This window comes from Epinephelus moara, chromosome 1 (genome assembly GCF_006386435.1).
Source record: "Epinephelus moara isolate mb chromosome 1, YSFRI_EMoa_1.0, whole genome shotgun sequence".
Lineage (NCBI taxonomy): Eukaryota > Metazoa > Chordata > Actinopteri > Perciformes > Serranidae > Epinephelus > Epinephelus moara.
The window spans coordinates 6383516-6395760 of NC_065506.1; positions in this window are offsets into that span (position 1 = coordinate 6383516).

Here is a 12245-nt window from a genome sequence, read left to right on the forward strand (position 1 = left end):
TATAAGGCTACGAAAACCAAATGAATTTTATTTTATAGCGATTATACACTTATATAAACATATTAATGGGTAGAATATTCAGATTCAGATTCAGATTGACAATAAACCATGCCAAATATTACACACTGGCCCTTTAAATATATAAATCACATTATTACTTATTATACTCATTATTATTACTTGAGCTTGTTTTATTTATTCATTTCACAGATAGTTATACATCCTTAGTCCTTAAATTAAATTCATTAAATCATTGTTTTATTTTATGGCCTTGCTGCCTTGGCTTTTGGACTTTGTGCCCTCAAAAAATTGACCACCCGAAAGGCCAAGTGGCCTTGCCCCTAAAATGACGAAATTCCAGGCCTGGCCTGCAGTATCTTTTTAAAAATATTTTAGTTGGTTAAACTCAGTCACCAGCAAAAATGTGCTTTAAAAAGTATCACCTTTATTGATAAACGGCTAATGTATGAAGTATGCATTCATTGGGTCCCAAGTTAAAGATGAACCCCTGCTTTACACTCTTTATTAAATTAAATGTAAAAGAGATTATTAGAAATTAGAAATAACTCTGAACCATGAACACCGCTCTAATCAAAAGAAATGTCTCCTCCAAATGCTCAGGACATTAGAGAGCATGTAAAATTATTTTCATACAACAGGTTTCTTTCTAACAGCACACTATATTTCAAAGCTTTGGACAGCGGTCAGACTGCAGATGATCCCCCTCCTCTCTCTCCCTTCGGGCAACAGAAAACTGGCCATCTGGACCGGTGTTGAGGATTGATAGTGGCCTCCAGGCACACGTGGTGTGGTGAAAGCTGCCCAGTGCAGAACATGAACCAGGTTGGCCTCTCCTCCCTAGAGCCACATCCAAAATAATCTGAGTTTGAGAAAAGCCCTGTGGATCCCACGTTTGGATGGTAATCAGGAGCCTCGATTGAGCAGAGCTTAACACTATTAACAGAGGTGTCAGTTTAAATAGCATCCACCCACAAATTAAATCAGCAGGTTTAAGGTGTAGTGAAAGCTATTGATGAATAAAGCCTGCAAATATGTGTGTTAATACACAGTAGATGTATTAAGGAGAATTAATAGAAGATACCTGAATGAAACTATTCTATGTCCTATGACAACATCTGAATCCCTTCGCTATTGGTTTACCGTCTGTGGCTACACTGTGGAACACGGGGATAGATTTATTTTTTTTCTTGTTGAATGTGCTATAGACTGAATCACAATGTTTATATATGATAATTTTGGGGTAGAAAATCCCCACATCATGTACATAAAATGAATTGGTGCTGAGCAAAGGTTGCCTCAATTGATTAGTTTTTAGCCACCTAAAAAATTCAACATCATTTGAAGTGTACACTATATTTGGGATATTTTCACTGCTTTATCCTGCCATCAAACAGCCCTTTCCGAAGGGGGAACTAAAGCCCTAGTCTGTGAACACCCATAAGAAACACTTCACTGGTGGATGACTCCTCATCAACAATGGTAAAACAATAAGTGAAGCACTTTTCTGGTCTTCTGAACACCCAAAGCAATTTACACAACAAGTCACATTCACCTATTCACACACACATTCACACACTGCTGGCTGAGGCTACCGTACATGGTGCCACTTGCTACCCAGTGACCCTTCACACGCACTCGTACACCAATGGAACAGCCTTCAGAAGCAATTTTTGGTTCAGTATCTTGCCCAAGGACTGACTGAGGAATCAGGGATTGAACCGCTAATCTGTCGATTGGTGAACAACCTGCTCTACCTCCTGAGCCACAGTCTATTAAGAACAGGCTGAAGCTCCCATTGCTGGCTGTGATTGCCGCTGCTGTAAATTGGGATAGCACGAGTGGAGGTTGGGTAGTGCAAATATGTGTTTGTCTTCAACAGGGTTCGTGTTGTGTCACATATTAACACAACATTAAATTATTCTACTGCTTAATTTAGGACTATTTTTCTCCAACCACATATAAAGTAGTTTTAGTTGCCAAATCGTATGTGCCTCAAAAACATCTTAACCATACAGTAACACATGCAGACACTTAAGGTATGAGCCATTGATAAATTGCCAGAGGTGTATAGTAACGAAGTAGATGTACTTCGTTACACTACTTAAGTAGTTTTTTTGAGGATTTGTACTTTACTTGAGTTTTTTTTTTAATCAAGACTTTTACTTTTACTTTACTACATTTAAAAGTAAAAAAAATATACTTTTACTTCGTTACTTTGACATTTGCCATCTCGTTACTCGTTACAAATTAAAATAATCAAAGAGATATCTGGAATGTGCGGGTCCGAGAGGACGAAAAGAACCACGTATGGTACTCTCGCCAAGATTAAGGTGAAGGGCAGGATGCGCGGGGCGGCAGAGATCTGCAGCACTGTAAACATGGCAGCCGCAGAACATGTCGACAACGAGGGGGAGACAGAAGACGGTACAGCTTCGGCAGAAGATGACGGTCACCCGTGGTCATACCTGGCAACAATGTTCAGCTACCTCGGGATGGGGGTAAATCCCAAAACCTACCGAATGAAGTGCATGTTGTGCCTTCCAAAGTGCCACGAGATAAAGGCGTTTAACAACTCTCCATCCAACCTTAAGAAACACATTGAGGTAAGTGAATTAAGTAAGTTAATCACTGCCAATGTCATGTCATGTGGCAGGAGGAGTACAAATATTAGTGCTGGGCCGTTAACGAGCGTTAACGACGCCGTTACCGATGGCCGGTAACAGCGTTACCGACGGTCGTTAAAGGCCCAGCACTAATAAATATGTGCTAATAGTTTTACATAGTTTTAGCCAACATTTTGGCCTTTTCGTTAGCCAACATTACGTGCTAGTAAGAAGCAAGTTGCTAACGCTATGTGCTAATAACATAAGCAACTTGCCCGTAGATAATATCTTGCGGAAAATTGTTCTGCAGCAGTGTCAATAAAACAAGGTTAGAATCTTAACTTACTCAAACGAGGCAGTTTTCCTCCTGCATGATACATTTTTAATATCAAGTGCTTCACCTTTTTATGAAAAATACACAATCAAATCATACAAGATCAGTAACTTGAAGTTAAGCATTGGGTTATTGTTTGTTGTTGTTTGTTCATAGGAGCTGTAGTAAAATAGCATGCCGTTCAATAAAATGGCTTTGTTTTTGTTTTTTAAATTGTATTTGCTGTACAGCAATTAGATGTCCAAGCTCAGTGTGCTGTATTATGTTTTAGCTTTAAACAATTTGGTATTTTTGAAAGATAAAATATAGTTGACAGTTGACCAACATTTTTTTTTATCAATGTTGGACATGCCCACAAATGGGACACCAGGGTGAAAGTGGTTAGAACAATCCAGACCTATCATTGTGGTAACTCTTGAATGATGTCTTGAGTATCATTTAAACTAATATTGTTATTTCTTTTACTTTTGTGTTTTTCATGTAGAGAGCACATCCACACCATCTAAAAAAATATGAGCAGCTGACTTCACAGAAAAGAAAGAGGGCTTCGGAAGCTGGGACCTCCACCATCAAACAGACCACCTTGCTGGATACCCGATCCATATCTCAGAGTGCAGTTGACAGGGCCATTGTTCAGTATGTTGTCAACGGGCTCCAGCCATTGTCAACTGTTGAAAATTAAGCCTTCAGAGAGCTTCTCACAGATCTCCTTCCTACTGCCAAAGTCATCACACGGGTCACCCTGAGATCAAGGATTGAAGATTTAGCAAAGACTATGAAAAACGTGTTAACTGAGGAGATGAGTAAAGTGGATCACATCGCCACCACTACAGACTGCTGGTCAGTTAGGAGAAGGAGCTTCCTTGGTGTGACTGCCCATTGGGTGAACCCAGACCTAACTAGACGATCAGCAGCCCTAGCTTGCAGACAGCTAAGAGGTTCCCACACCTTTGATGTTTTGGCCACCACACTCAATGACATCCATTCTGAATATGGCATCAGGAACAAAGTTGTGAGGACAACAACCAATAATGGCTCCAACTTCCTGAAGGCTTTTCAAATTTTTAGTGTGGACAAAAACAATAATGAAGCAGAAGAGGAAGAGAAAGAGGATGAAGAAGGGAATGAGATGGAGGAGGGAGTGGAATTTGTTGACGTGACTTCGGTCCTAGATGAGAATGATGGCTTTGAGTTTGAGCTTCCAAAACATCAACGATGTGCTTGTCATCTCCTCAACTTAGTGTCTACAGTTGATGCTGAAAAAGCAACAGCCAACGATGGATACAAAAAACTGCAACGCTCAACATTCAGCCAGTGTTATGGGCTGTGGAATAAGTGTGGAAGATCCTGCCAAGCAGCTGAAGCTGTGGAAGATGCCTGCTCCCTCCAGCTGCTACGACCAAACGCCACCAGGTGGAACTCCATGTTTATGGCTGTGGAAAGGCTCCTCAAGATTCTGAGAGAGAAGGGAGAGCCAGCTTTGAGAGAGATCTGTGTAGAATTGAAGGTTCCAATGTAAGTTTGAATTATGTATTTATCTATTTTTTTATTTTTGGGTACAATATTCATGCATAATTGTGAAACGGTGGTTTGTTTTCTCCCTAACAGGTTCCATCCAGTTGAGCTCACTTTCCTCAAAGATTACTACACCACCATGAGCCCTGTCGCCCAGTCCATCAACATCCTCCAAGGAGAAGTGGAAGTCCAGATGGGATGGCTTCTTCCGACTATTTCCCTGCTGAGCAGCAAACTGGAAAAAATAAAGATTGCACTGAAGCACTGCAAGCCGTTGGTTGAAGCTATTCAAGTGGGCATCCAGAACCGTTTTGGTGAAATGTTAAGAGACCCTGAATTGGTTGCTGCAGCGATTCTCATCCCAAAATTCAAAACGGCCTGGATCCAAGATGATGCTACACTGAAAATCGGTAAGACAACATGGAGAAAATATTCATTAAATTACAAATTTAATGTATGTTTACTACATTTATGTTATTTTATTACTCATCGAATAGAAGTTGAGCCAATATCTAAGATGTCTAATTGTCAGAGTCAAGACTTTAAATTTGTGTTTCTCTCCTTATCTATTCCCTGAATTTGTGAAAGTAGGCAATCTGCAAGCTCACACTGCCTTGGTTGTAGATCTGTTATTTTCACAATTTGTCTCAACTTTTTTTCTATTTTATTTCTTTTTTTGTGTGCTAATTTTGGCCTTTTGTTTCTGATAATGTTGTTAGTCAATGTAATATTATTTATTCCTTTAGAATTATGGAAAATGTCATAAATGTAATTAAATTTGTCCAATAAAAATGTGACTGTACTAATGCTAGTGTCACCCTCCTTGTGTTTCAGGGTTGGACTACATCAGGGAGCAGTTGGAGGATCCTTCCATTTCAGCAGATGCTGGATCTGGCTCATCTGATGAGGGAGACTTCTTCCACATCCTGAAAAGTTCCCACAAAACACCAAGCGCCACCAAGCAGCTTGATTCGTACCTGGCCTACTCAACAGATGACATCAAGATTCTCAAGACGTTTCCTGTGGTTCTCAAGTTGTCTGTCAAACTCAACACACCTCTGCCTGCTTCTGCAGCTTGCGAAAGGCTGTTCAGCATAGCAGGTCTCATCTTCAGCCCAAAAAGAGCACGGCTAGCTGCGGACACTTTTGAAAATCAGCTTCTGCTGAGGATGAACCGCAAGTTCAACTTCTTCACTTGAACCAGAAAGTTTGTGTGTGTGGTAGTGTGCCTCAGTTCATGAGGATTCCCCCAACATAGTTAAAAAGTGAAAAAGTGGTCCTTGTGTTAAATTTTGCAAGACATTGTTTATTTTTTGAGTTGTATTCTATACCACATTTCATTCACCTGAAAAAGTGAAATAAAAAAAACAAGGGGAGAATAATTTTTGGTTGTTTTGCTTTTCATGCATACTATAAAATACTTGTACTTGTACTTTTACTTTTGATACTTGAGTATATTTTTTCACAAGATACTTTTGATACTTAAGTACATTTAATGTGAGCTACTTTAAGACTTTTACTCAAGTAATTTTCTTATAGGTGACTTTAACTTTTACCAAAGTCATTTTCAGTTATGGTACTTATACTTTTACTTAGTTATTTTTTTCAAGTACTTTATACACCTCTGTAAATTGCTCCAGTAAACATTTTGTAGATACATTCACTGTGAACCTTCCTTGTGATACAATAAATCCAGGAAGCGTCATTTCCATCAGAATGATTGATCTTACACTAAATAGTTGGACATTCCAATTCCAATTCCATACAAATACAGTCCAAAGACAAGATATTTAACGTTTAAACTCATAAACTCTATTGTTCTTTGTAAAAACTCATTCTGAATTTGATGCCCATCAATATGGTCCAAAAATGTTGGGATGGGAGCAAGAAAAAGACTGGAAAAGTTACTGAATGCTTAAAAAAACCCTGTTTGGGACATTCCACAGGTAAACATGTTAATTGGCCACAATTAAAAGTATCATGACCAGGTTTGAAAGAGGCATCATCGAAAGGCTCAATTCTTCACAAGCAAGGATGTTCATTTTGTGAAAAATCAATGTTTCTCAATAAACAACTGCAAAAAATGTAAGGATTTCACATCTACAATCCATAACACCATCAAAAGATTCAGAGAATCCAGATAAATCACTGCATATAAGAGGTAAGGCTGAAAACCAACACTGAATGCCTGTGACCTTCGACCTGTCAGAGAGCACTGCATTAAAAACCTACATGACTGTATAAAGGATATTACTACATGTGCTAGAGAACACCTTGGAAAACCGTTGTCAGTATTGTGTGCCATGCAAAGTGAAAGCCATATATCAACAACATCCAGAAACACTGCTCACGTCTCTGGGCCTGAGCTCATCTGAGGTGGACTGACACAAAGTGTGCTGTGGTCTGACGAGTCCACTGTTTTTGGAAAGAATGTATGTCTTAGAGGAAAAGGACTGTCCAGATTGTTACCAGCTCAAAGTTCAAAGCCAGCATCTGTGATGGTATCCGGGGGTGTTAGTGTCCATGGCATCATGGGTAACTTGCACATCTGTAAATGCACCATTAATGCTGAAAGGTACACACAGGTTTTGGAGCAACATATGTTGCCATCCAGACAACATCTTTTTCAGGGACATCCCTGCTTATTCCAGTAAGGATGGCTTTGTAGTAAGACTGCGTGTACTAGACTGGCCTGCCTGCAGTCCAGACCTGTCTCCCACTGAGAGAGTGGGGCACATTATAAAGCAAAAGAATGGCAATGTTTAGGTTCATCAAGTTTATCAGTTTGAACATCAAATATCTATGGCCTGTATTCAATCAAATATAGGTCAAAAAAGATTTACAAATCATTGCATTCTGTTTTTATTTACATTTTACACAGCGTCCCAACTTTTTTGGAATTGGGGTTGTGTAAACTACCTGATAACCAACTTCTGATAACCTTTACGTCAAAGGAGTGTATTGTAAAAGCACTGGATGTTAATGTTGAAGCCTCGCCTGGTTATTGTGAGACTTGAAAGAAAGCACTTTTCTTTTATTCAGACCTTGTCAGGGGTCCTTTGATTATTTTTTTTTTTGTCCTTTTTTTCCCCACATGGATTTTCTGAAAGCTGTTCATCGTCCTCTCGTCATTGCGGCGGCTTTACCACCACCAGTTTTGTCCGCTGTGAAGGAGCAGAAAGGTCATGGCTGCGATACCCCACTGAAACTCTGTGTGTGGGAGCTCTGCCCGGCCATATTCTCACTCTGCTGGCCTCTTTTCACACAATAACGACGCAGCACCACCCTCGCAGACACAGAAATGTCAAAACGTCTTCTCCACATGTGTGGGTGAGCACAGGCGGGAGATGTGTGAAGAGACGTGTGAAGAGGTGTTGAGAGACAGTTAGACGGAGGATTCTGTAACACTGCAGACAGCAGCGAGGAGAGGAGAGGAGGCAGTGAAAGAGAGAGACAGTAAAAGTGATTTTCCTGCCTTTCCACGCTATTTGAACGCCATAATTAGTTAGTCAAAGTAAGAGCCCACCTGGGAAAACTCTTACACTCTTAGATAGTATCAGTTTGTAATTCAAGTAATGAAGATTTTGATGAACCTTTACTTTCTCTCAGCCTGCCTCATCCACTCCGGATCCTTGTATCCTAAACACAATCTATTGTAGCTGCATGCTGGTCTATGTTCTGCTACTACGGCTACTATGTGACTAAGATAGGAGGTTCAGACAAAATCCAGCTTGAGTCAATAGCGACCACAAAACATTAGTGCAACCTGACTGAAACTGATCAACAAGCACCAATACGTGAAAATGAACACGTTCACACAAATTCAATAACTGTCAATCAAAAAACAACACTTAACCTTAAAAACAACACTTAAAACCTTATATAAACTCTTCATTTTATTTCCAGGTTTTGCTGCCAATGATTTCAGTCACATAAGATGAAGGACTGCTAACATGAATGTGTCACTTAAAATAACACATACAACAAACATTTCATCAGCCACCGAACATGAAAGGATGATTACTTGAATATAAAGTTGATATGTGTAGCATATACAAAGATTAAATTAAATTAAATTCAATTCCTTTTATTGATAAAGCCCAATATTACAAATCACAATTTGCCTCACAGGGCTTTACAGCATTCGGCATCCCTCTGTCCTTATGACCCTCACAGCAGATAAGGAAAAACTCCCCAAAAAAACCTTTAACGGGGAAATAAATGATAGAAACCTCAGGAAGAGCAACTGAGGAGGGATCCCTCTTCCAGGACAGACAGACGTGCAATAGATGTCGTACAGAACAGATCAACATAATAAATTTACAGTGTTCCATATGACAAAATGAGACATGAAGAGAGACAGAGAGATACAGGACAGACAGTAATGACATTAATTTAAGTAGTAATATTATAATAATAATTATGGCTATTGTGGTACAATATGTTGTAAGTATATATTAATATATGATAGTATATGTATGTGACAATAATCATATGTGTATAATAATAGTATAAGTATGGCTAATGATAACAGCAGCAGCAGGAGGCATCAGACAGGACCACGGCAGCAGCACAACCACGTCACACGATCCAGGCACAGCTGCAATACAAGTTAACCTGTGAGACAGTGGAGCACAAAGGCTCCGGAGAAGAAGCCGAGTTAGCAACATGCAGTAACAGGACATGGACAGGACAATGCTAGCAAAGGAGCAAGAGAGAAGGAGAGAAGGTGCTCGGTGTATTATAGGGGGTCCCCCGGCAGACTAGGCCTATGTCAGCCTAACTAGGGGCTGGTCCAAAACAAGCCTGAGCCAGTCCTAACTATAAGCTTTATCAAAAAGGAAAGTCTTAAGTCTAGTCTTAAATGTCTTACAGCAGCCTCAGCACAGCAGAGACTGGGGAGAAACAAACATTGATCAGTCTGATAGTACACTGAGGGCCGAATTCACAAAAGGATTGCGTGGCTTTTGCGGCCACTAAACCGGTAAAAATGGAGCAAACAGATAAGGTCTAATTCACAAAGCACGCGCAGAGGGTGAAATGCTCCACTAACTGCGCTGCCAAGCAGATTGCGTCTCGGTGCTCCGGTGCTATTTGCACATATTTAAATGAGGTAATATGCATATATTTGGCGCAAAAATTGCCCCTTTCTATGCAAATGAGCCTCATTGATAAACAACATCTAATTCACTAACACCAGCGCTAATAGCCACACGCAGTTTGAGTGAAGTAAATAACGTCTTTAGAAAGCTGGTGCAAACTGGGCACTCCTCTGTGGAAGCCTCTTGCCCAAACTTTCCAGTGATCATGGCAGCAGTGATCGTCTGTTAAATCAGTCTGTAAATAATATTTTGACATTATTATTATAATCATTATTACTTTAATGGCATCCGAAGATACTGATGCGTTGAACAGGTGACAGTCTGCAGTCGTTCTCAGAACGCACTTCTGTCACGCACTTCAAAAGCAACTTTCAATAATTTATTTTATGAAACAGAGGAAACAAACATGAACAAAAACGGTTCCATAATTCATATGAAATTCAAAAGATAACGAAAAAACAGCTACAAGTGAGAGGGAATAGTGATAAAGTGGTCAAACTTGGTCAAATCCACAGCCTCAACCCATCCCACACTGTTAGACTGACTCAGCAGCAGACATCACTACATGAGGGTATACAGTATTCAGTACTTTGCCAAACAAAGTCTACCATTGTTCTGCCACGGTGTTCTTGGCGCAAAGCCAGCATTTATACTTTGCCATGTGGCTAATTGCAATCAGGGGCAAATCAGGGGCAAACTGCACTCAGCTGCCAAACTTTGTGGGCGTGTTTGCGCTGGTATATCATTAGCGCAATATCCTTTATGAATAGGACGTGAAGACGGAGCAAACTGCGGGTGCAAATGAAGTGCAATTCAAGGTGCTATCAGCGGCCGCAGTTCATTCTTTGTGAATTCGGCCCTGAGGGTTTGAACTGGAGGAGGGTAGCACTGACGTTCCACATGTTGCATCCTTCATGAGTTATGTAGAGCATAAACCAAATTGTAGCTTGTCCAAGTGTTAAACTTTTTTGTGTTGTTTTCTCATAAACTCAAACTTATTGGTTTTTGGCACACAGAAAGATTATTTTTTGGATAGAAATTTCAGTTTGCCAAGACTAAGAAATTAGGCTATTAGCCTAATTGGACTGCCATGTAATATCCCCTTAGGATTCATTTTAAAAACTTTGGTGAATCCTTAGGCCCCGATCACACAGAAAGCATTTTGCAGGTTGCAAAATGTGATGTGTACCACACTGCCTTAAAAAAACAAACAAACAAAAAAAACACTTGCTGCATCTTTTCATCATTGCCAGGCAACCACCCCATCACCTCCTTACCCTAACCTTCCTATGTAATTAATTTACCATTTATTATTCATTTTATTTATTTCACAGTTATTAGTACTAGTTACTAAAATGGACAGGCAGAGGGTACCTACCCTGGCTCTGGTTGAGCATGTGAGGCTGTCAGCAAATAGTTTGTTGGGCACAGGGAAACGGAGATCTGTGTGGGTACATCAGATCCTAAAAAAGAGGGTGGATCACAGGGAGTACCACCAGCTGGTCCACGAGCTTTGCCCCCATGATGGGCGTTTCCAGGCATATTTTAGGATGACTCAGGGGCAGTTTGACAACCTGCTGTCTACTGTCAGACCATATAGCTCTGGGCATCCAGCAACTGCTACCACCAGTTTCTCCTCCATTGTTAACCAACTGTAAACTTGTTGTTGTGACCACCACAGAAGGCCTGTCTCTCAAATCATCTAACTGGATAATGGGGGAAAAAAGGAGATGACGTGGGACGCATTTACACTCTGAGTTTTTTTCAGCTTGAGGAGTTTAAAGCACTCCGGTAAAAACACCACTTGCCTAGAGCGCAGAAATATGAAGTGCATAGTAACGCAAAAATAGCGAGCAAAAAGCTTAATTTTCATTAAAAACAATTTAAAAAAAGCCACCTCCAGCTGCTAAAATGCTTTCTGTTTGATCAGGGCCTTAACCTTTTTTTTTGACTCAAGCTTAAAGGTAGAACTTTCTGTCCTTCTCTCCGTATAGACTACAATATTCTAGTCTAGGCTACAAATGATGTAGGTGTGGATGTTTCCAGTTGCCTCTCTGACTGCTCTGCTAATTTCTTTCTTTCTTTTTTGCTCTTTGTGGTTGGCTTTGGACAGTGGTGGCATGTGGCTGTAAGTTACTCATTGGGAAGAAGAAATCAACTCACCAATCTATAAATTCTCTTTCTTCTGACTCCTGCTAACTAGCTGCTAGCTAGCAAGGTTGAGGTTGTCAAATGTAAACATTAGTAAACATCAAGGAAACAATGGAACAATGGGCACCAGCTGAACTAGTATCCTGGCAGGCATTGGAAAATAAACTGGACAACCTCCATGCTGCATCAATTTCTAGCAGGATATCAGGAACTCTAATATCCTTTTCAGGGCTCAACAATAAGGATTGCCCGATTGCCCGGGGCAAGTAAAACTCACGGTCGGGCATGTAAACTAACAACTCAATTGCCTGATCGGGCAAGTTGCTAAAAATAGTAAAAGTTAATAACTAATTGATAAAATAAATGTATTTTAAAACATGCTCTTCTGCTCTGATGCAGCGGTCTCTCTGCCTGAAGTCACAGGCACAGCTGTGTAACAATGCCTTGCCCACAGCGCCCATTGATATTATTTTGCGCGATGGACGCTTCATATAATAACATAACAATATACTATTTATG